The following is a 22,133-nucleotide window of genomic DNA, read 5'->3' on the forward strand; positions in this document are numbered from 1 at the left end:
CAAGATATTTGCATTGCTAACTCTCTCACTCCTTCAAATCTTTGCCCAAGTGTCACATTCAATGATTTCTTCCTTGATTACCCAATTTAAAGTCATATCACCCACTTTCTCTGCCCCAATTTCCCTTTCCTGCTAACCACCCATTGCCCTTAACACCTTCTAACATACTATAAAATTTACCTTTTAATTAAATTTATTGTGTCATAGCTCTCTCCATCTTCCAGGACTGCAATGTCAATATGGCAGCCACCAGCCACATGAGCCTATTTAAATTTAAATTAATTAAAATTAAATAAAATTACATTTTTATATATTAATATCAGATAAAGTAGAATTCAGAGCAAAAAAAAAAATCAGCAGAGATAGAGGACATTATATAATTATAAAGGATCAGTCTACCAAGAACACGTAGCAACTCTAAATGTGTATGCACCAAACAACAGAGCCACTAAATAAGTGAAGCAAAAACTGACAAAATTGAAAGGAGAAAGAGACAAGCTCACAATTATAGTTAGAGACTACAATACCCCTCTCTCAATAAGAGTAAAGAGACAGAAGATCAGCAAGGATACCGAAGAACTCAATAACACCATCCTTTAAGGATCTAATCAACATTTATAGAATACTACATTCAACAACAGCAGAATACATATCCTTTTCAAGTGCCCAAAGAACATATACCAAAATAGACCATATCCTAGGCTATAAAACAAACCTCAACAAACTTAAAAGAACTGAAATCATATAAAGTATGTTCTCTGACCACAATGTAATCAAACTAGAAATCAATAAAAAAAGATAACAGGAAAATCTCCAAACACTTGGAACATAAGCAATATACTAAATAATCCATGGGTCAAAGAGGAAGTCTCAAGGAAAATTTTAAAATACACGGAAATGAATAAAAATGAAAATATATGATATCAAAATTTGTAGGACACAGCTAAAGCAGCAATGGCAGAAATTTATAGCAAATTTATAACTAAATGCATACATTAGAAAAGAGGAAAAGTCTCAAATCAATAATCTAAGCCCCCATCACAAGAAACTAGAAAAAGAAGAGCAAAATAAACCCAAAGCCAGTAGGAAAAAGGGAATAATAAAGATCAGAGAAGAAATGAATAAAACTAAAAACAGAAAAACAATCACTACAGACCCTGCAGACATCAAAAGACTAATAAGGGAATATTACAAACAAATGTACATGTGAAAGTTTGACATCTTCTATGAAATAGACTTATTTCTCAAAAACCACAAATTATCAAACTCACCCAACAGGAAATAGATAAAAGCTCTATGATTTTTAATGAAATTTAATTCACAATTTACAAATTCCCAAAAAAGAAATTCCAGGCCCAAATACCTTCAATGGAGAAGTTTACCAAACATTTTTAAGAAGAATTAACTAACCCTATATAATCTCTTCCAAAAATGGAAGAGGGAACCTTCTTAATTCACTTCATGAAGCCAGTATTGTTATCCAGACACCAAAATCAGACAAAGCCAGTTAAAAAAAAACAAAAACCTGCAAACCCATATACTTCCCGAATACAGACATAAAAATCCTTAACAAAATATTACAAATAGAATTCAGCAATTTATTTTAAAAGAATTATACACCATGATTAAGCGAGGTTTATTCCAGGGATACAAGGCTGGCTCAATGTTTAAAAATCAATATCCCACCCATATTAACAGGCTAATGAAGAAAAACCACAATTGTATCAATGAACGAAGAAAAAAAGTGACAAAATTCAACACCCATTCATGATAAAAGGTACCCAAAAAATAGGAATATAAGAGAACTTCCTCAACTTGATTAAGAGCATCTACAAAAACTCTACAGATAACATTTTATTTAATAGTAAAATACTATATGCTTTCCTCCTAAGACTGAGAACAAAGCAAGGATGTCTACCCTCACCACTCTTATTAAAGATAATGCTGGAAGTTCTAGCCTGTGAAGTAAGAGAAGGTAAGGAAATAAAAGACATACCGATTCAAAAGGAAAAAATAAAACTGTCCCTATTTGTAGATGACATAGCTATCTATGTTGAAAATCCCAAAGAATTGACAAAATCTCCAACATATAAGTGAGTTCAGCAAAGCGCAGGATACAAGATAAACACACAAAAGCAACTGTATTTATATATTCTACCAATGAATACATGGGCACTGTAATTAAAAATACAATATGACTCACAAATGCTCCAAAAAATGAAATATTCTGATATAAATCTAACAAAACATATACAAGGCTTGTATGCTAAAAATACAAAATCATGACGAAAAATATCAAAAATGTAAATGAATGGATTCATGGGCTGTTAGACTCAATACAGTAAAGATGTCAATTCTCCCCAGATTGATATACAGGTTTAACTCAATTCCTATCAAAACACCAGCAAAGATTTTTTGTGGATATGGACAAGATTATTCATAAATTTAAATGGAAAGACAAAGGAACTAGAATAGTTAAAACAATTTTGAAAGAGAATAGAGTCAGAGGAATCAGTCAACTCAATTATAAGACTTGTTATAAAGCTAAACTTATCAAGACTGTATGGTATCAGGGGAGGGACAGGCATATAGATCTGAGAACAGATTATAGATTTGGAAACAGATGAGAGAACCCAGAAATAGACCAGCATGAATATGCCCAACTGACTTCTGACAAAAGTGCAAAAGCAATTCAATAGAGAAAATACAGCCTTTTCAGTAAATGGAACTGGAGCAAGTAGACATCCACGGATAAAAAAAATAAACCTTGACCTAAGTCTCACACTTTATTAAAAAAAAAAAAAATAACTCAAAATGGATCAAGGAGGGTACTCTGTTCAATGTTATGTGGCAGCCTGGATGGGAGGGAAGTTGGGGGGAGAATGTATACATGTATACGTATGGCTCAGTCCCTTTGCTGTGCACCTGAAACCATCACAACACTGTTAATCAGCTATACTCCAATATAAAATAAAAAGTAAAAAAAAGAAAAAAAAAATGGATCAAGGACTTAAATCCATAAAACCATAAAACTTTTAGAAAAAAAAAAGAAGAAAATCCAGGATCTAGGGCTAGGCAAAAACACCAAAAGTATGACCCATAAAAGGAAAAACTGATAAACTGTACTTCATCAAAATTTAAAACTTTTGCTGTGAAGAACCTTGTTAAGAGGATGAAAAGAAGAGTGACAGACTGAGAGAAAATGCTTGCATACCATGTATCTAACATAGTACTAGCATCTAAAATATATAAAAGAACTTTATCAAAACTCAAAAGTAAAACCAGGGATTTCCCTGGTGGCACAGTGGTTAAGAATCCACCTGCCAATGCAGGGGACACGGGTCCCATCCCTGGTCTGGGAAGATCCCACATGCCGCACAGCAACTAAGCCCGTGTGCCACAACTACTGAGCCTGTGCTCTAGAGCCCGCGAGCCACAACTACTGGGCCCACACACCACAACTACTGAAGCCCGTGTGCCTAGAGCCCATGCTCTGCAAGAGAAGCCACCACAATGTGACGCACGTGCACCACAACAAAGAGTAGCCCCCGCTCGCCGCAACTAGAGAAAGTCCACACACAGCAATGAAGGCCCCACGCAGCCAAAAATAAATAAATTTTTAAAATAAATAAATAAATTGATTAATTAAATCAGAGGGGGGAAAAAATAACAAATAATTCAGTTAGAAAATGGGGGGAAAAAAACAGAAAAAAACATAACACCGAAAGGATATACAGATGACAAATAGGCACATAAAAGATTTCAACATCATTAGCCATTAAGTAAATGCCATTTAAAACTACAATGAAATATTACTTACACATCTATTAAGTTGGCTAACATAAAGAATAATGACAACACCAAATCCTGGCAAGGATGCAGAGAGACTGGATGGCTCATATGCTGCTGATGGGAATGTAAACTGGTAAAGCCACTCTGGACAACAGCTTGGAAGTTTCTTAAACTAAACCTGCAACTACCATACAATTAAGCAATTGCACTTCTGGGCACTTATCTCTAAGAAATGAAAAATTATGTTCGCCCAAAAGCCTGCACACAAATGTTTGTAGCAGCTTTATTCATTATAACCAAAAACTAGAGAACAGTTCAGATAGATGCCCTTCAATGGGTAACATGGTTAAACAAACTACGGTTACTTCCATTCATGAGGTACTAGTCAGCAATAAAAAGAAATATACTATTGATACACAAGACCTGGATGAAATTCCAAAGAATTATGCTGAGTACAAAAAGTCAATCCCAAAAGGCTATATACTGAATGGTCCCCACTTATTTAACATTCTTGAAATGACAAAATTATAGAAATAAAGAACAGATTAGCGGTTGTCAAAGGTTAAGGAGGAGGAAGGAGAGGGTAGTAGTAGGTGTGGCTATAAAAGGGTAATTTGAGGGACTCTTGTGGTGATGGAAATGTTCTATATCTTGACTGTATGAATGTCAATATCCTGGTTGTGATGCCATACTAAGTTTTGCAAACATGTTTCTTTCATTGAGGGAACTGGGTGAAGAGCACAAGAGATTTCTCTGTATTATTTATGACAGCTGCATGTGAATCTACAATCTCAAAAAGTTTAATTTTGAAAAAAAGGATGTAAAATTAAAAATTCAGTTCCTCAGTCACACTAGTCACATTTCAAGTGCTCAGTAGCTACATGTGGTTAATGACTATCATACTGCACAGTGAACTTTTCCGGAAGGTCATAAAGAAAAAGAAGTACGAACACATCTAGCCACATTTAAATGTAAAATACCTGTATATCAAAAAAAAAAAAAAAATTTACAGGAAAATGGCAACTCTTTCCAATTCCTCTCCTTCCATTCTTTCTTAAACAGGATTTTGCCCCCACCATTTCCACCACTACACTAACAACTGCTCATATCTAAAACACCAGTAACCTATGTCAATGATAAAAGTCAAAGACAAAAGGTCTAATCTACCGGGAAGATGCAGCAATTCTAAGTTTGCATTCAACTAGTGAAAGCCCTCTCTCGGTAACTATTAGAACAAGGAGGTCCCCACCACAGACACACAGAGGAGAAGGAGGAGGCGGAAAAAGGGAGAGAAAAAACAGTAAGGCCATAAAAGATTTGAGCCATATGATAAGTATAACGACTTAATATCTATACAACACTGGACCCAATAACCACAGAATACACTTTATTTTCAAGTACACATGGAATTATGCTAGAAATCAGTAGCAAAAATATAATTAGAAAACCCAATTACTTGAAAATTAAGAAATACACATCTATACACCAAAGAAGAATTCATTATGATTACCTACTAACTAAAATTAATTTTAAAAATAATTATTATCAATTAGAAAATATTTTTAACCAAATAAAAATGTTACATATCCATACTTGTGAGAAACAAAGTCACGCATAGAAGAAGAGCATACAAATGCATATATTAGAAAAGAAGAAGGGCTAAAAAAATTAATGATCTAAGCATCCAAAAAACAGTTGGAGGGAAAAAAACAGCAAATCAAACCCAAAGAAACTAGAAAGAAGGAAATAATAAAGAGCAAAGAGAAAACAGAAAACAACTATACAGTACGGAGGATCGAAAAAGTCAAAAGATGGTTCCCTGGAAAAAAAAAACAACACAAGAATAAATCACTGGCAAGAGTGATCAAAAAAAGAGAGAAAAGGCACAAACAACCAATACCAGAAATGAAAACAGAGACATCACTGTCAAGCCCATGGACATTTAAAAAAAGACATGAATCTTGTCTTACAAGACTCTCATTATCTTAAGACTCTGATGCATCTCTTTAGGAGTCCACTATATGTCTATACACAATTTATGGAAGAAATTTGCTTCCTTGTCACCTGTTAGTTTGAAATTAATGAATAAATTCTTTTTCTTGGTTGTAAAAATAAAAAAGAGATGAAGATATTGTAAACAATTTAACATCCATAAACTTTAAACTTTAAATGAAATGCACATATTATTTTTTAAAAAACAAACATCATACCATACCAGATATAAAAAAAAAACACTGATACTTCTGTATCTATTAAAGAAATGAAATCTGTAACTTAAAACCTTCCCACAAAGAAACTCCAGGTCTACATGGCTTCATCAATAAATTCCACTAAAGGGACTTCCCTGGCGGGCCAGTGGTTAGGACTCCACTCTTCCACTGCAGGGGGCTCGGGTTCCACCCCTAGTTGGGGAACTAAGATCCCGTATGCCGAGTGGCATGGCCAAAAAATTTTTTTCTAGTTTTTTAAAATAAATAAATTCCACTACAGGGCTTCCCTGGTGGCACACTGGTGAAGATTCTGCCTGCCAAAGCAGGGGACACGGGTTTGATTCCTGGTCTGGGAAGATTCCACATGCCGCAGAGCAACTAAGCCCATGCACCACAACTACTGAACCTGTGCTCTAGAGCCCGTGAGCCACAACTACTGAAGCCCGCGCGCCTAGAGCCCGTCCTCCGCAACAAGAGAAGCCACCACAATGAGAAGCCCGTGAAGAGTAGCCCCCGCTCACCGCAACCAGAGAAAGCCCGCAAGCAGCAACAAAGACCTAACTCAGCCAAAAATAAATAAATAAGTAAATTTATAAATAAATAAAATAAATTCCACTAAATAAACTAATACCAATCTTATACAAACTTTTCCAGAGACTAGAAAAAGAAGAAACACTTCCCAACTCATTTTATGAGATCAATATAACCTGATAACTCTGCAAGGTTATTAAAAGAAAAATTACAAGCCTATTTCACTCATGAAAATAGATACAAAATTCCTAAACAAAATATTAAAGTAGTAATACATAAATTATGAGTGATGTTACATAAAATACAAAAATTATATTAGTGACTGATAAGAATAATGCATCACTAATCTGAATTTATTTTAAGAATATATGGTTGTCAAAATATTTGAAAGTCAGGCTTCCCTGGTGGCGCAGTGGTTAAGAATCCGCCTGCCAATGCAGGGGAACATGGGTTCGAGCCCTAGTCTGGGAAGATCCCACATGCCGCAGAGCAACTAAGCCCGTGCACCACAACTACTGAGCCTGCGCTCTAGAGCCCGCAAGCCACAACTACTGAGCCCACACGCTGCAACTACTGAAGGCCGCACGCCTAGAGCCCGTGCTCCACAACAAGAGAAGCCACTGCAATGAGAAGCCCATGCACCACAACGAAGAGTAGCCCCTGCTCGCCGCAACTAGAGAAAGCCCACGTGAGCAACAAAGACACAACACAGCCAAAAATAAAATTAATTAATTAATTAATTTTAAAAAATATTTGAAAGTCAACCAATGCAATTCCTGATATTAACAAAATAAAGAAGAAAAGTCATATAATCAACTACATTGTACCAGAGCTCATGGCCAGAGCATTAAGACTTGAAAAGGAAACAAAAGTTCTAAAGATTGGAAAGGAAGAAATAGAACCATCGTTATTCACAGACACTAAAATTGAGTGCATATGAAATCCAAAAGAATTTACAGATTATCTGTTGGATTACCCAGATAATTTAGCAAGGTTGCCAGACTGTATATCTCTTTAACACCAACATCGAGAAAATAAAATTAAATCTAATGGTCTAGACCTATTAGCCGCACTTACTCAGCTGATAAATCCCTCCTCCAAAGAACGTTTTAACAATATTATCTCCTTCTCAGGACAGTGCCACTCTCAGGATTTCCTCATCACTCAATTTGGAAACAGTGGAGCGTTTCCAGGCTTACTCCTTTGGTGATCTCTCCATGGCTTTAAACACTAACAAAATGCTAACTAATTTACTTTTCCAATCTGCACCTCTTCCCTGACTCCATACCCACACCAAACTACCCACTGAACATCTCCACTTTGTGTATCCAATAGACATCTCAAGCCAAGCGTGTCTAAGTGATCTTCTGATCCTCCACTGCAGACCCCCCTAACTACAATCCTCTCAACTGCAGCAAGAGCAGTTTCCAGTTGCTGAGGCCAAAAAAACTGAGTCATTTTTGCCTCCTCTTTCCCTCACACCTCATGTTTAATCATTCAGCAAATCTTGCCATTTCTAAATTCAATGTATATTCAGATCATGTGGTAACTCTATGTTTAACCTTCTGAGGAAGTGCCAGACTGCTTCCCAAAGTGGCTGCACCATTTTCAATTTCTACCAGTATTGTATGGGGATTCCCATTTCTCTACAATCTCACCAACCCCTGTTATTGTCCCTCTTTTTGACTATGGCCATCCTAATGGTATCTCATTGTGGCTTTAGCTTGCATTTCCCTAATAACTAACGTTGACCATCACTTATGTGCTTATTGGCATTCGTATATCTTCTTTGAAGAAATGTCTATTCAGATCCTTTGCCCATTTTTAAATTTAAGGGTTACTTGTCTACATTACTGAGCTTTAAGAGTTCCTTATATTTCTGGATACAAGTCCTTTATCAAATATAAAATATTGTCTCCCATTCTGTGGGTTGTCTTTTTCAATTTCTTGATGGTGTGCTTCGAAGCATATTTTTTATCTTGATGAATTTATTTATTTTTTTGTCATTTACACTTTTGGTGTCCTATCTAAGAAACCATTGCCTAAACCAAGGTCACAAAGATATGTGCCATGCTTTCTTCTAAGAATTTTGTAGTTTTAGCTCTTACATTTAGGTCTTCAATCCATTTTGAGTTAATTTTTGTATATGGTGTAAGACAGGGGTCCAAGTTAATTCTTTTGCATGTGGATATCCAGATGTCCCATCACCATTGGTTGAAAATACTATTCCTTCCCCATTGAATGGTCTTGGTACCCTTGCTGAATATCAACTGACCATGAGAATAAGAGTTTATTGCTTGACTCTCAGTTCTATTTCATTCATCTGTATGTCTATTCTTATGCCAGTATCACACTGTCCTGATTATTGTGCTTCGCAGTAAGTCTTAAAATTAGGAAATGTGAGTCTTCCAACTTTGTTCTCCTTTTCCAAGACTGTTTTGCAATTCCGGGCCCCTTGCATTTTCCATGTGAAATTTAGAGTCAGCTCGTCAATTTCTGCAAAAGTCAGACAGTACACTGACAGGGACTGCATTGAATCAGTAGATCATAAGTCAAATCAGGTCACTCCTTTGCTTTAAAACCTCCAATAGCTCTGCATCTCATGCAGAGTAAAAGCCCAGGTTCTTAAAATGGCCTAGTTACAATCCTAAACAGTCTGGTTCCCTAATAACTCTCTCTAATCATTTCTTGCTACTCTCCCTCTTGCTCTTTCTTAAACTCACCCAGTACTCTCCTGCTTCACTGCCCTTACACTTGATTCTTAGCCAGAAATGCACTCCTCCCCACCCCCCAGATATGTATCTGACTTGCTTTTTGCAAGACTTTACTCATGGCACCTTTGTAGTGAGGCTTTCCCTAACCACCCAGTGTAAAATCGTGCGCACACAGAGTTCTCTCCATCTCCCTTTCATTATTTTTTGCTTCAAAGCAGTTATCACTCTATAATTTAGATGTTTATTTTGTTTAATGCCTGTATACCCTGACACTAAAAGTAAGCTCTTTGAAAAAAAATGTTTTTGTCAATTCTGTTCACTCCTGCATTGCCATCACTAAACTAAACGATAGTAAATATCAAAATTAAATACCAATACTAAAACAATGTCTAACACATAGTAAGCACTCAATAAATTTCGTTTGATGAATAAAGGATTAAGGCAGGGAAGAAGAACCAAGAACAAGAAAGCAATAGGTACAGAATTCTAAGAAGAAACAGAAATACTCAATAAACATTAAAAAGTTTAACCTCATTAATAAAACCAAATTAAAAGAGATAATATAGGATTAAAACATTTTTATATTGCCTATGAAATAAAACATAATTTTTTAAAATGACAATAGCCAGTGTTAGCAAGGTTAGAGTAAAATAAAAATTCTTATACATTGTGATGAGTGTAAACTGGTATAACCTTTCTGAAAAGCAAAATGGCACTGACTATGTATCAAGAAATTTTAGGTTACTTATATTTTTGACCCATTTTTTTGATTCTACTTCTAGGAACTCATCATAAAAAATAATCACAGATTTACATAAATATTTATATAGAGATGTTCAAAATACTGTAACTTTTTACAAAGAAAAATGGAAAACAACTAAATATTTCGTGAAAAAGAAATGATAAAAAACTTTCTGATGATGGTAAGTACAATGTATTAAATACTTAACATATGCCAGCTAGAATGTTAAGATCATGATTCTACTTAATTCTTAAAACAGTAATTAATATTATGCCTATTTCACAAGTAAGAAAACTAAGGACTAGAAAAAGTAAGTTATCAGGCTTAAGGCTCTTAAGTAGCAAAACTGGGATCTGAACCCAGGTTTGCTAGACTCTACTAGATACAATATCCCTGTAGATTCATAAGATGGAATTTTATACAGCCATTAAAGACTATATTTTGGATAATATTAACTAGACTTTTTTAAAAAAACTATGTTAAAAAAGAAAGCAAGACCCAAAACTGAATATAATTTATACAGACACCTAAATGGGACTGGACTATATTAGATTGGAAAGGAAATCCTGGGTAATGGTAACTTTATTTTTAACTGCTACTTTTTTTTTTTTTTTTTTTTTTTTTTTTTTAAAGATTTATTGATTGATTGATTGCTATGTTGGGTTTTCGTTTCTGTGCGAGGGCTTTCTCTAGTTGCGGCAAGCGGGGGCCACTCTTCATCGCGGTGCGCGGGCCTCTCACTATCGCGGCCTCTCTTGTTGCGGAGCACAGGCTCCAGACGCGCAGGCTCAGCAGTTGTGGCTCACGGGCCCAGCTGCTCCGCGGCATGTGGGATCTTCCCGGACCAGGGCTCGAACCCGTGTCCCCTGCATTAGCAGGCAGATTCTCAACCACTGCGCCACCAGGGAAGCCCCTAACTGCTACTTTTTTAATCTACTTTTTATAAACTACTTTTTGCATCTTCTAAATAATCTATAATATATACATTCTTTCATCATCACGGGAAAAAACAACCACTATTATCAATTAAAGCTGAATCTTGGACTTCCCTATACACTTCCTCCAGCTTGCAAACTATATATCCTTCCACCCCTTTTTTTTATTGTGCCTACCTATATGGAAAAGGATCTAAACATATAGGCAGTTTACGTAACCAACCGGTATAGGGAAGAAACTCTTAAGTATAAAAACATACATAGCTGACACTACCTCCCAATCGCTCTGTAGATCCAGTTTACTTCAATCCTATTTATTCACTTAAGTAATGTTCACACTTAACTTTTGTCACCTGATCTTATATATCTTCATTTTTCCATAAAGAAGGCCTTATTAATACACTAGTTTAAACAAGCTTGTGTAGCTTCTTCATATACATACCTGACCTAAATATTCTAAAAGGATATGGGAAATTAGGATGGGTAAGAAGGTTTGATATATTATGGAGAAATGTGAAAGGGCTGGTTCTCAAATGAAGAACCTAAAAACAAATAATATAAATTGTTATTAATAGTGATACCATGAATATATATATAAATTTCATATACACATTTTCCAAGCTCTTCTACCTCTATTATTCAGTTTTAACCTGAGAGAAGCTAACCAATACATACTTGCTCACAGATTATCATTAAAATATTTCAGCATGATAAGCAGAGGTCTTATTAACTCTAGTTCTTTTTTTTTTTTTAACAGATAAGGATATATGTTCTTTTAACCATTAAAAAAAAATTCAGGGTGAACATGAACTCTATAAATAGTAGTAGAAGTGAACATGAACTCTAACAGTGGTATGGTAATGGTCAGTACTGCCATTAAAGTGGATACACCAATAAACACCACTTCAGGAAAAAACTTTCCTACTAAAAACTACATCATCAACACAGTCCTAATACTTAAAAATTTTCCTGTATCATTTTATGAATAAATCTGTTACATGCATATATTATATGGGCTAGTAATTTTAAAGAACTTACCTTTATGGAAAAATATCTAGAAATAAATTTCTATAACAGTCAAGAAAGATATTCTATTTAATACTCAATATCAACCAACTAGAAATAACAGGCCTAAGAAAACTGATACTAACAATCAAATATATCAATAGTATTTTAGCTCTTTAAAACCAGCATAAAAGGAACGAAAACAAAAATCATCTCTCTATAAGGAACATATAGGGAAGTTAGAAGACTCAAACATGGCACAATCCCAGACAAGATCAGAAAACATCTCTCTCAGAAACAACTGCTACCAAGAACCAATACAATCAATCTTTACTGGGGATTAAGTTACCTACAAGATGAGTTTAAGTCAGTAGACTTGATAAGCTGAAGGCAGATACTAAATCTCATCAAGGTACCAAAGGGTGTGTCACTAAAAAAGACAGTATTTATAGAAAATGTAACCAAATTAAGGTAACCAATAATCTTAAAATGCATCCATCATAAGAACTATTATAAGTAATAACTGAAGACATACTAACTATTGATAAAGAATGGTTAAATAAATTATGGCAAAAAAAAAAATATATCATGCTTTGGAATACTATGCAGCTATGAAAAAGTTGAAGGTATAATGTAGAAACCAGAAAGATCTCTGAGACATATTCTTAAGGGGAAAAGCCAGTTGCTGAACCGTATACAGCTTTGGGCCAAAGAATGGCAGGAAGTGTATTTCTCTACAATTCTTCAACACTTTCTATATTCCTTCATTACTTACTACCAGTACTCATCTTCCTTAGATATTTTAGATTCTCACATTGTTGGTTTTACTGACATATTTTCATCTGTATGTGTTTATTTCCCCAATTAGCCATGTTCCTTGAGAACACAGATTATGATACATACTACTCCAATTTGGGATTTAGTCATAGTCCCATCCATAAAATAGGTGCACAAAAAATATTTGTGGACGGCTAAACTATGTAAAATATGAAGGAGTGAGAAGTGGTATTTTAGAAGCAAAGACACCAAAACACACATTAAATGGGAAAACCACAATACAGTTCTTTAGACTTCTTGGGTCAGCATGTTTTATGCAACCACAAGCTCTTTGAGAAATTCTAGTAACAAAATAGGTGATTACATTTTCCTTCTTATGAGATTTCTTTAATCACTCAAATATGTAAATAAAAGCTTGAAAACCTATGTGTAAAATATACTCACTCTAGACTTTAATAAACTTACCATCTGTCTATCACTGATGCTATCAATGTGCTTATTAAGGCCACAGTTGACACCTGCAAACTCTACAGCTCTTCCTGTTATCCAACATAATGTCTTCTTACTATTAAAAAAAAAATGTAAATTATGATATATTATATACATATGTAACAAAAGCAAATTTATATCAAACAGTAATCCCAAATGAAATCAAAGTCCAAAATATATACAATATTTATAATATAGATATATATCATATTCCAAAGAGAAAACCACAAAGTAAAGAAAAAAGACCGACTTCATCCACCGCCATTAGAGGTGACTATTACACTCTGGAAATGGTTATATAAAGGGAAAGAACTAAGCATTTATTCTGCCTTTTAAGTAGAACATTATTTCAAGGCAACAAAATAGCCCTAATTGATGAGGGAAACCTTCTTTATTGAAGACTACTATGTAATAGGATCTAAAACTAATTACCATATCGTAAACCATAATTAAATAGCTGATCAAGAATCACCAACAGGGCTTCCCTGGTGGCGCACTGGTTGAGAATCCGCCTGCCAATGCAGGGGACACGGGTTCGAGCCCTGGTCTGGGAAGATCCCACTTGCCGCGGAGCGGCTGGGCCCGTGAGCCACAATTACTGAGCCTGCGCGTCTGGAGCCTGTGCTCCGCAACAGGAGAGGCCGCGATAGTGAGAGGGCCGCGCACCGCGATGAAGAGTGGCCCCCACTTGCCACAACTAGAGAAAGCCCTCACACAGAAACGAAGACCCAACTCAGCCATAAATTAATTAATTAATTAATTAAAAAATGGAGATTTCTTTAAAAAAAAAAAAAAAAGAATCACCAACAATCATCAATGAAGGCTAAAATCATTAGGTGAAAGGTTGATAGAGACATACCTGGTGCCAAAGTACCATGCCACAGATTATTTGCAAGATATAAAAAGACAAACATAATTTTACAATAAAACGATCTGGTTGTCATCACCTTGGCCTGGTGATCAAACAGCATCCAAATGGTGGGACAACTAAACATTACATGCCTGTACGTGAAACAATATGAGTACACAGCATTGCTAAATGAACTACTCTTCCAAAAATGTTTAACCTGAATCTGAAACACTTTTAAATCTCACTCCCAGTTTATATGAAATATAGGGGATAGAGGAAAAAGTTATACTGACCATGAAGAAACTAACAGCAATACAAAATGTCAGACATTCTCAACAGAGCCAACAAATCTATATTATGGGGAAGGGGAGGGAGGGTGGTAAAGGGGGTGGGTAGGTTAGAGACAGTTCTATAATTAAAAAAGACTCAAGAGACAGCCAGATACAATGGGTAGCTCTTGACTAGATTTTCTATTTTTTTTAAAGGCAATAAAAGATGTTTTTGGAACAATTAGAGAAATCTGAATATGGTACAAGTATTATATATTAGGGAATTATTAATAATTTTGCTAGGAATGATAATGGTTTTGTGGTTATATAGGAGAATATCCTTTTCCTGGAAGATATGTCAAAGATAATACGTCTTATGAATTTTTAAAAGAGTAAATTTCAAGCTAAATCCTTAAATGAAATTATCAAAGTTCAAAATATATATAACATTTATAACACAAGTGTATAGTACACAAAAAGAAAAAAACCCTCATTTGTCACCATTTACTTTTAAAACGCTCAGGAAATTTATATATACATAGAAATATACAAATATATAAAGCAAATGTAGCAAAATATTAGTAATCATTAAATCTAGGAGGTGGGTTTACATGAGTTCAATGTACTAGTCTACTTTTCTATATATATGTCCATGTATTTTGCTAATAAAATTTTTAATATGTACCATGCTTCAAGTAAACTGGTTTGTTTACCTCTACAAAGTAAAAAATCCTTTTTAAATTCAAATACCAACCCTTAATTTGAAATTCTGAATTCAAATATACCAAGTTTTAATAAAAGCAGGGCACACTCCATATTTTAAAGGTTATATCTGGTTACATATGTGTTCTAAGAAAAAGAAAAATTCAATCATGTGGTAAGGGAAGGAAGAAAATGAAAGAAAATTTTTTAAAGGATAAAAATCAAGAGAAGAACCCCAAATAGCCAAAGCAACCTTGAGGGAAAAAAAAAAAAAAGTTTTAAGTTATTGTGGGGACTTCCCTGGTGGCACAGTGGTTAAGAATCCACCTGCCAATGCAGTGGTCATGGGTCCAGTCCCTGGTCCGGGAAAATCCCACATGCTGCAGAGCAACTAAGCCCGTGCACCACAACTACTGAGCCTGCACTCTAGAGCCACGAGCCACAACTACTGAGCCCACATGCCTAGAGCCCGTGCTCTGCAACAAAAGAAGGCACCGCAATGAGAAGCCGGAGCACCGCAACGAAGAGTAGCCTCCACTCGCCGCAACTAGAGAAAGCCTGCGCACAGCAACAAAGACCCAACACAGCCAAATAAACAAATAAAGTTATTGTGTACTGTTGGTGGGAATGTAAAACGGTGCAGCTACTATGAAAAACGGTATGGAGATTCTTCAGAAAAGTAAAAATAGCAATCCCACTTTTGTGCATACGTCCAAAAGAATTGAAAACAGGATCTCCAAGAGATATTTGCACACCCATGTTCACTGCAGCATTATTCACAATAGTCAAGAGGTAGAGGCAAATTAAAAGTCCACGCAATCTCACACTTGGGGGACAGAACCAACTTGGGCCCAGCACTGTACTGAAAGGGATAAGGGCAGCCATTGCTAGTGCTCATGGAGATGGTGGATAGGGAGCTGTCTTGAGCTGTGACTGGCATACTAGAACTGTCCCAGCGTGTGTCCCAGCCTGGACCAGGCACATGATACAGCTCCTCTTGCTTCAATGCTGCTCCCCATTGCCAAGCATGGGGAGAGTGCACACTTAGAGAGAACAGACCAGCTAGGACCCGACCCTCAGGATTTCTAACTCCAACACCTTGGGACCTGACAATGCCCATAATAGGGTGGTGATGGCCACTGAACATGGGAGAAGCCCCAGTTCACACCTGGCTCTGGTTCTAGCCTCTCAATCTCTAGTCCCACCTCACACCAAGGTGATAGCTTCCAGCACACCCTGGAGGAAGATGTGACCCATACTCACATGCAGAGGACACCCCTTCAAGACCCGGATAGGTATCCTAATTTCATAGAGACAGAGTGAGTTAAACAAAATGAGAAGACAAAGGGATTTCTTTCAAATGAAAAAATAAGAAAAAAAAAAACCCTGGGGAAAAAAAAAAAAAACAGCCAATGAAACAGATAAATAATTTACCAGATAAAGAGTTCAATGCATCAGTAATAAGAATGCTAACTGAACTTGGAAAAAATTGAGATGAACACAGTGAGAATTTTAACAAGAAACAAGAAAATATAAAAAAGAACCAGTAAGAGCTGAAAGATACAATAACTGAAATGAAATACACACAAGGAGTTGACAGCAGACTAGTTGATACAGAAGAACATATAAATAATGTTAAAAAAAGTTCATGCAACCTAAATGTTCATCAATAGAAAACTGGATTAAGAAAAGTGGGAAGGACTTCCCTGGTGGTCCAGTGGTTAAGAATCTGCCTTCCAATGCAGGGGACGCAGGTTCGATCCCTGGTCAGGGAACTAAGATCCCACATGTCACAGGGCAACTAAGTCTGCACACTGCAACTACTGAGCCCTCGCACTTTGGAGCCCGCGCGCCACAACTAGAGAGAAGCCTGCGTACCACAACTAAGACCCGATGCAGCCAAATAAAGAGAAAGAAAAAGAAAGAAAAAGAAAAAAAAAAAGAAAGAAAATGTGGGATACACACATACACATATACATAATGAAATATTATGCAGCCTCTAAAAAGAAGGAAATCCTGTCATATGCTCTAACATAGATGAACCTTGAGGACATTATGCTAAGTGAAATATGCCAGTCACAAAAAGACAAATAGTGTATGATTCTACTTATATGAGGTATCTAAAGTAGTCAAGTTCCATACAGATGGCCAACGGAACATCATTAATCATCAGAGAAATGCAAATTAAAACCACATGAGGGACTTCCCTGACGGTCCAGTGGTTAAGACTTCGCCTTTCAGTGCAGGGGGTGGGTGCGGGTTTGATTGCTCAGGGAGCTAAGGTCTCACATGCCTTGCTGCCAAAAAACCAAAACATAAAACAGAAGCAGGTGGTGAGAGGCCCACGCACCGCGGTGAAGGGTGGCCCCCGCTTGCCACAACTGGAGAAAGCCCTCGCACAGAAACGAAGACCCAACACAGCCATAAAAATAAATAAATAAACAAATACTTTAAAGACCTCTGTTATTAAACAAAAAAAAAAAATTAAATCTATAATTAAAAGGCTAACAACATTAAAAAAATAAAATAGAAGCAATATTGTAACAAATTTGATAAAGACTTAAAAAAAAAAAAATGAGATGTCACCTCATACCTGTCAGAATGGCTATCATCAAAAAAAACACAGGGGCTTCCCTGGTGGTGCAGTGGTTAATAATCTGCCTGCCAATGCAGGGGACATGGGTTCGAGCCCTGGTCCGGGAAGATCCCACATGCTGCAGAGCAGGTAAGCCCATGTGCCACAACTACTGAGCCTGTGCTCTAGAGCCCACAAGCCATAACTACTGAGCCCGTGTGCCACAACTACTGAAGCCCTCACGCCTAGAGCTCGTGCTCTGCAACTGCAACAAGCCCGCACTTCGCAACAAAGAGTAGCCCCCACTTGCCTCAACTAGAGAAAGCCCACATGCAGCAACGAAGACCCAACACAGCCAAAAACAAATAAATAAAATAAATAATTTTTTTTTAATTTAAAAAAAAAAACACAGATAACAAATGTTGGTGAGGATGTGGAAAAAAGGGAACCCTCGTGAATGTAAATTGGTGCAGCCACTGTGGAAAACAGTATGGAGGTTTCTCAAAAAACTAAAACTAGAACTACCATATGACCCAGCAATTCTACTCCTGGGTATATGTGAGAAAAAATGAAAACATTTATTGGAAAAGATAGATGCACCCCAGTGGTCACAGCAGCACTATTTACAATTGCCAAGATATGGAAGTAACCTAAGTGTCCATCAACAGATGAATAGATAAAGAAGATGTACACAATGGAATACTACTCAGCCATAAAAAAGAATGAAATTTTGCCATTTGCAACAACGTGGATAAACTTGGAGGATATTATGCTAAGTGAAATAAGTCAGAGAAAGACAAATACTGTATGATACCACTTACATGTGAAATCTAAAAAATAAAACAAGCTAATGAATATAACAAAAAGAAACAGATTCACAGATATAGAAAACAAATCTGTGGTTACCAGTGGGGAGAGGGAAGGGGGTGAGGGGCAAGATAGGTGTAGGGAATTAAGAGGTACAAACTACTATGTATAATATAAGCTACAAGCCATATGCTAACACATATATATGGAATCTAAAAAAAGAAAATGGTCAGAAGAACCTAGGGGCAAGACAGGAATAAAGATGCAGACCTACTAGAGAATGGACTTGAGGATACGGGGAGGGGGAAGGGTAAGCTGGGACAAAGTGAGAGAGTGGCATGGACATATATACACTACCAAACGTAAAATAGATAGCTAGTGGAAAGCAGCCACATAGCACAGGGAGATCAGCTCGGTGCTTTGTGACCACCTAGAGGGGTGGGATAGGGAGGGTGGGAGGGAGGGAGATGCAAGAGGGAAGAGATATGGGAACATATGTATATGTATAACTGATTCACTTTGTTATAAAGCAGAAACTGACACACCATTGTAAAGCAATTATACTCCAATAAAGATGTTAAAAAAAAAAAAAAAATATATATATATATATAAGCTACAAGGATATATTGTGCAACACAGGGACTATAGCCAATATTTTATAATAACTATAAATGGAGTATAACCTTTAAAAATGGTCAATCACTATGTTGTACACCTGAAACATATAATATTGTCCATTAACTATACCTCAATAAACAAATATAGTAGTCAAACTCTTACAAAGTAGGATGACAGATGCCAGGGGCTAGAGGTGAGGTGGGGGAGGCGGGGTTGTTCAATGGGTAAAGAGTTTCAGTTCTGCAAGATGAAAAAGTTCTAGAGACCTGTTGTATTAACCATGTATATACAGTAAGTCCCCTCCATACAAACCTTCTGGTTGCGAACTTCCAAAGATGCAAACGTGTGCTCGCATGTCCAATCAAGTAAGGCGTGAGTGAAATTACAGCTTGCCCTCTGTCTCCTATTGCTGAGAATCCTTCAGCTCTACCATCTCCCACCTCCTCCCCCTCCTCCAGTCAGTAAACCTTCTTGCCTGTTCACTGGATGCCAGCTCCTGTATGCCAGCTATTGTACAGTACTACTGTACTTTTCAAGGTACTGTACTGTAAGATTTAAAATGTTTACCTTTTTTGTTTTTTTATGTATTATTTGTGTGAAAAGTATTATAAATCTATTATATTACAGTACTATACAGTCGATTGTGTTAGTTGGGTACCCAGGCTAACTTTGTTGGACCTATGAACACGTTCTCAGAATGGAACTTGTTCATATGTAGGGGACTTACTGTATTATTAACACTACTATACTGTTCACTTAAAAATAGTTAAGATGATAGATTTTGTTATATGTTACAATTTTTTAAAAATCTATAAGGGGTTTAACTACAAAGAAAAACAAATGTAAGAGAAGGGAAAGAAAATGTTCACTCAAGAGAGGTGAAGTCAGAAATAGAACAGAAAAGAAAAATCACAAATAGAAATCCCAAGAAGTATAAATTTAATTACAATTACACCATCATTTATCAACTCTAGGTCTCCTGATAAAATAGATTTACTGAATCTTTATAGCTCCAGAAACTATACGCAGAATACTCTACTAGGTGTTCTGTACACCCCAATATGACTGATTGTACATAAACCATATCCATGTCCTATTCAGCCACTTCTTTCCTACCAACTACCACCCTCCAAAAAGCCTCCATCCTCTCCTCCCTATCTTTAAAAATTCTAATTCTAAAAAGTTCAAACTCCTGTAGCGGAAAAACTGTTTGAAATTTGGTTTCTCAATACACCCTGAATTGATAACAATGAAGAGAATTCTTAACTCAGACTATCAATTGATAACGATGAAGAGAATTCTTAACTCAGACTATCCAAACTCCCAGTATTTCCTAGACAGTTTCAGTTCCTTAAAATAAAAGCAGTTTACAATTTATTGTTTCAACTTCCCACTTTCTGTTGACTTCTTGATCCAAGGCAATCTGACGCCTGCATCTACTGGTTTTTCCCTGGCTGCCCCTTCTCAGTCTCCTTCATTGATTGCTTTTCTCCTGCTCTTTGACTCTTTCAGTGTCATTGTTACCCTGGGTTCTGTTCCCAACCTTCTGCTCCACCACCTTTTTCTAGGCCCATCCAAATCCATGGCTTCAGTCCCTATGACTCCAGTCAAGAATTCTCTCCCAAACTCCCATATAGTTAACTGCCTTGAGATAGGAGATAGACGGGCCCCTGGGCTAGACAGCTGGTGTTTGTCAAGTGGAGTAAAATTGAAGCTTTGTTTTCCCTAGACACTCCAAGGACAAAGTTAGTGGCAAGAGCTGAGCTTTGCTGACGTAAAGAGATAAGATGACCGCTCCTGAGGATGACAAAAACTTCCCTGTCTGCACATGCACAGGAAGGCTCCTTGAGGGGTCAAAAAAGGGAGGGGGCGCCACCCCATAATAAGTGTGGACATACCCCCAGCAGCCTTCTGCGGTGGAATCCACCTCAGCAAAAAGTTGCGCACCCATGCTGGGGAGAGTCCTAGGACAGGTCAGATGTGAAAAAAGAAACAAGATTATTGGCCTAAAATAAACAAAGACCTGCAAGGACCGTCCCATATAAGTGATTTAAATCACCTCTGTACTGCACTCCTCCTCATTAAAGAAGAGACTCATACCCTTTCTCTCCAGGTGTATATTTCTGCCTTGCTTCAGGCTTAAATAAACAAACAGTTTTTCTGTGTGCTCTCCCACTTGTTGTGTTGTGTCTCTAATAACAAAATTTGTACCGGTTTTTACAGTTTTTGCTTCCTTGAAACATTCCTGCTTTCAAACAGGGGCAAGAGCCAGGGCCTCTTTGCTTCTAGCCTCTAGCCCCTGGTGGTCTAGCAGCTAGGATTCCTGGTTTTCTTCCAGGCTACCCAGATTCAACTCCTGGGCAGAGAACTAAGATCTCTCTTCAGGACCGCTCACTGCTGTCTCTCCGAGATCTGCCTGACAGACATATCCACTTGGATGTTACACAGGCACTTCAAGCCTGAGAGTTCCAGCTTATAATGTTTCAATGACTCCACAGCTTTCAAGATCAAGTTCCAACTCCTTGGTAAACCATTCAAGGACTTCTATGATTTGGCCCCTTACCTACCCCTACCGTCCTCTTCCTCTACTCCTCCCCAGGTACTCTCTACTCCTCCTGTATGTAATTATTTGTTTCCCAAATAATTAGATAGATGGGCCCCTGGCCCATCTCACATCTCTGTGCCTCACACATGTTCTACCCAAAAGTCCCTCTACTCCCTCCCACCCAACCCATATTTCTTGCCTCAATTAACTTTCTTTCAGGAAAGTTTTCCACTATCCCAAAGTCTGATTTACACAGAGCTGCCACTGCATCCTAGATACACCTCTACCTTAGCACCTTTGTATTTATGTGTTTAGACTACTAGTCTATAAGCATCTCACAATGTGTTTCTATTTAGCAAACAAAAGCTTAACAAATATTTGTTATATGCCAGCACAAACCAAAAGGTCAATTTAGTTCTTTAAAATACTGGACTTACCATTTCGGTACCTGGAATACTCAGGTCCATAATACAGGGCATCTCTTTCCCATGAATAAAATATCTAGGAAAATAAATTGAAAGTCAGAAGGGTGGTTAAGATTTAGAATGGATATTCTTTGTGTCTGCCCAGAA

At 36.9% G+C, this 22,133-nt stretch overlaps 1 protein-coding gene across 15 annotated transcripts in view; it reads right to left on the reverse strand.

Annotated features, from left to right (window-relative positions):
* The window catches only part of N4BP2 (NEDD4 binding protein 2), a 108,267-nt gene that overhangs the window by 79,988 nt on the left and 6,146 nt on the right, over window positions 1–22,133 (reverse strand). For 11 of the 15 annotated variants that reach the window (XM_059923147.1, XM_059923139.1, XM_059923142.1 and 8 more), the window contains 3 exons: window positions 21,999–22,062; window positions 13,172–13,271; window positions 181–263 (listed from right to left, as the gene is read on the reverse strand). The gene's annotated coding sequence lies outside the window, so the exon portion shown is untranslated. Of the gene's footprint in view, window positions 1–180; window positions 264–11,366; window positions 11,467–13,171; window positions 13,272–21,998; window positions 22,063–22,133 lie in introns of all 15 variants that reach the window. The other 4 variants (XM_059923140.1, XM_059923141.1, XM_059923149.1 and 1 more) reach the window with 4 other exon arrangements.

Source organism: Balaenoptera ricei, chromosome 5, assembly GCF_028023285.1.
Source record: "Balaenoptera ricei isolate mBalRic1 chromosome 5, mBalRic1.hap2, whole genome shotgun sequence".
Lineage (NCBI taxonomy): Eukaryota > Metazoa > Chordata > Mammalia > Artiodactyla > Balaenopteridae > Balaenoptera > Balaenoptera ricei.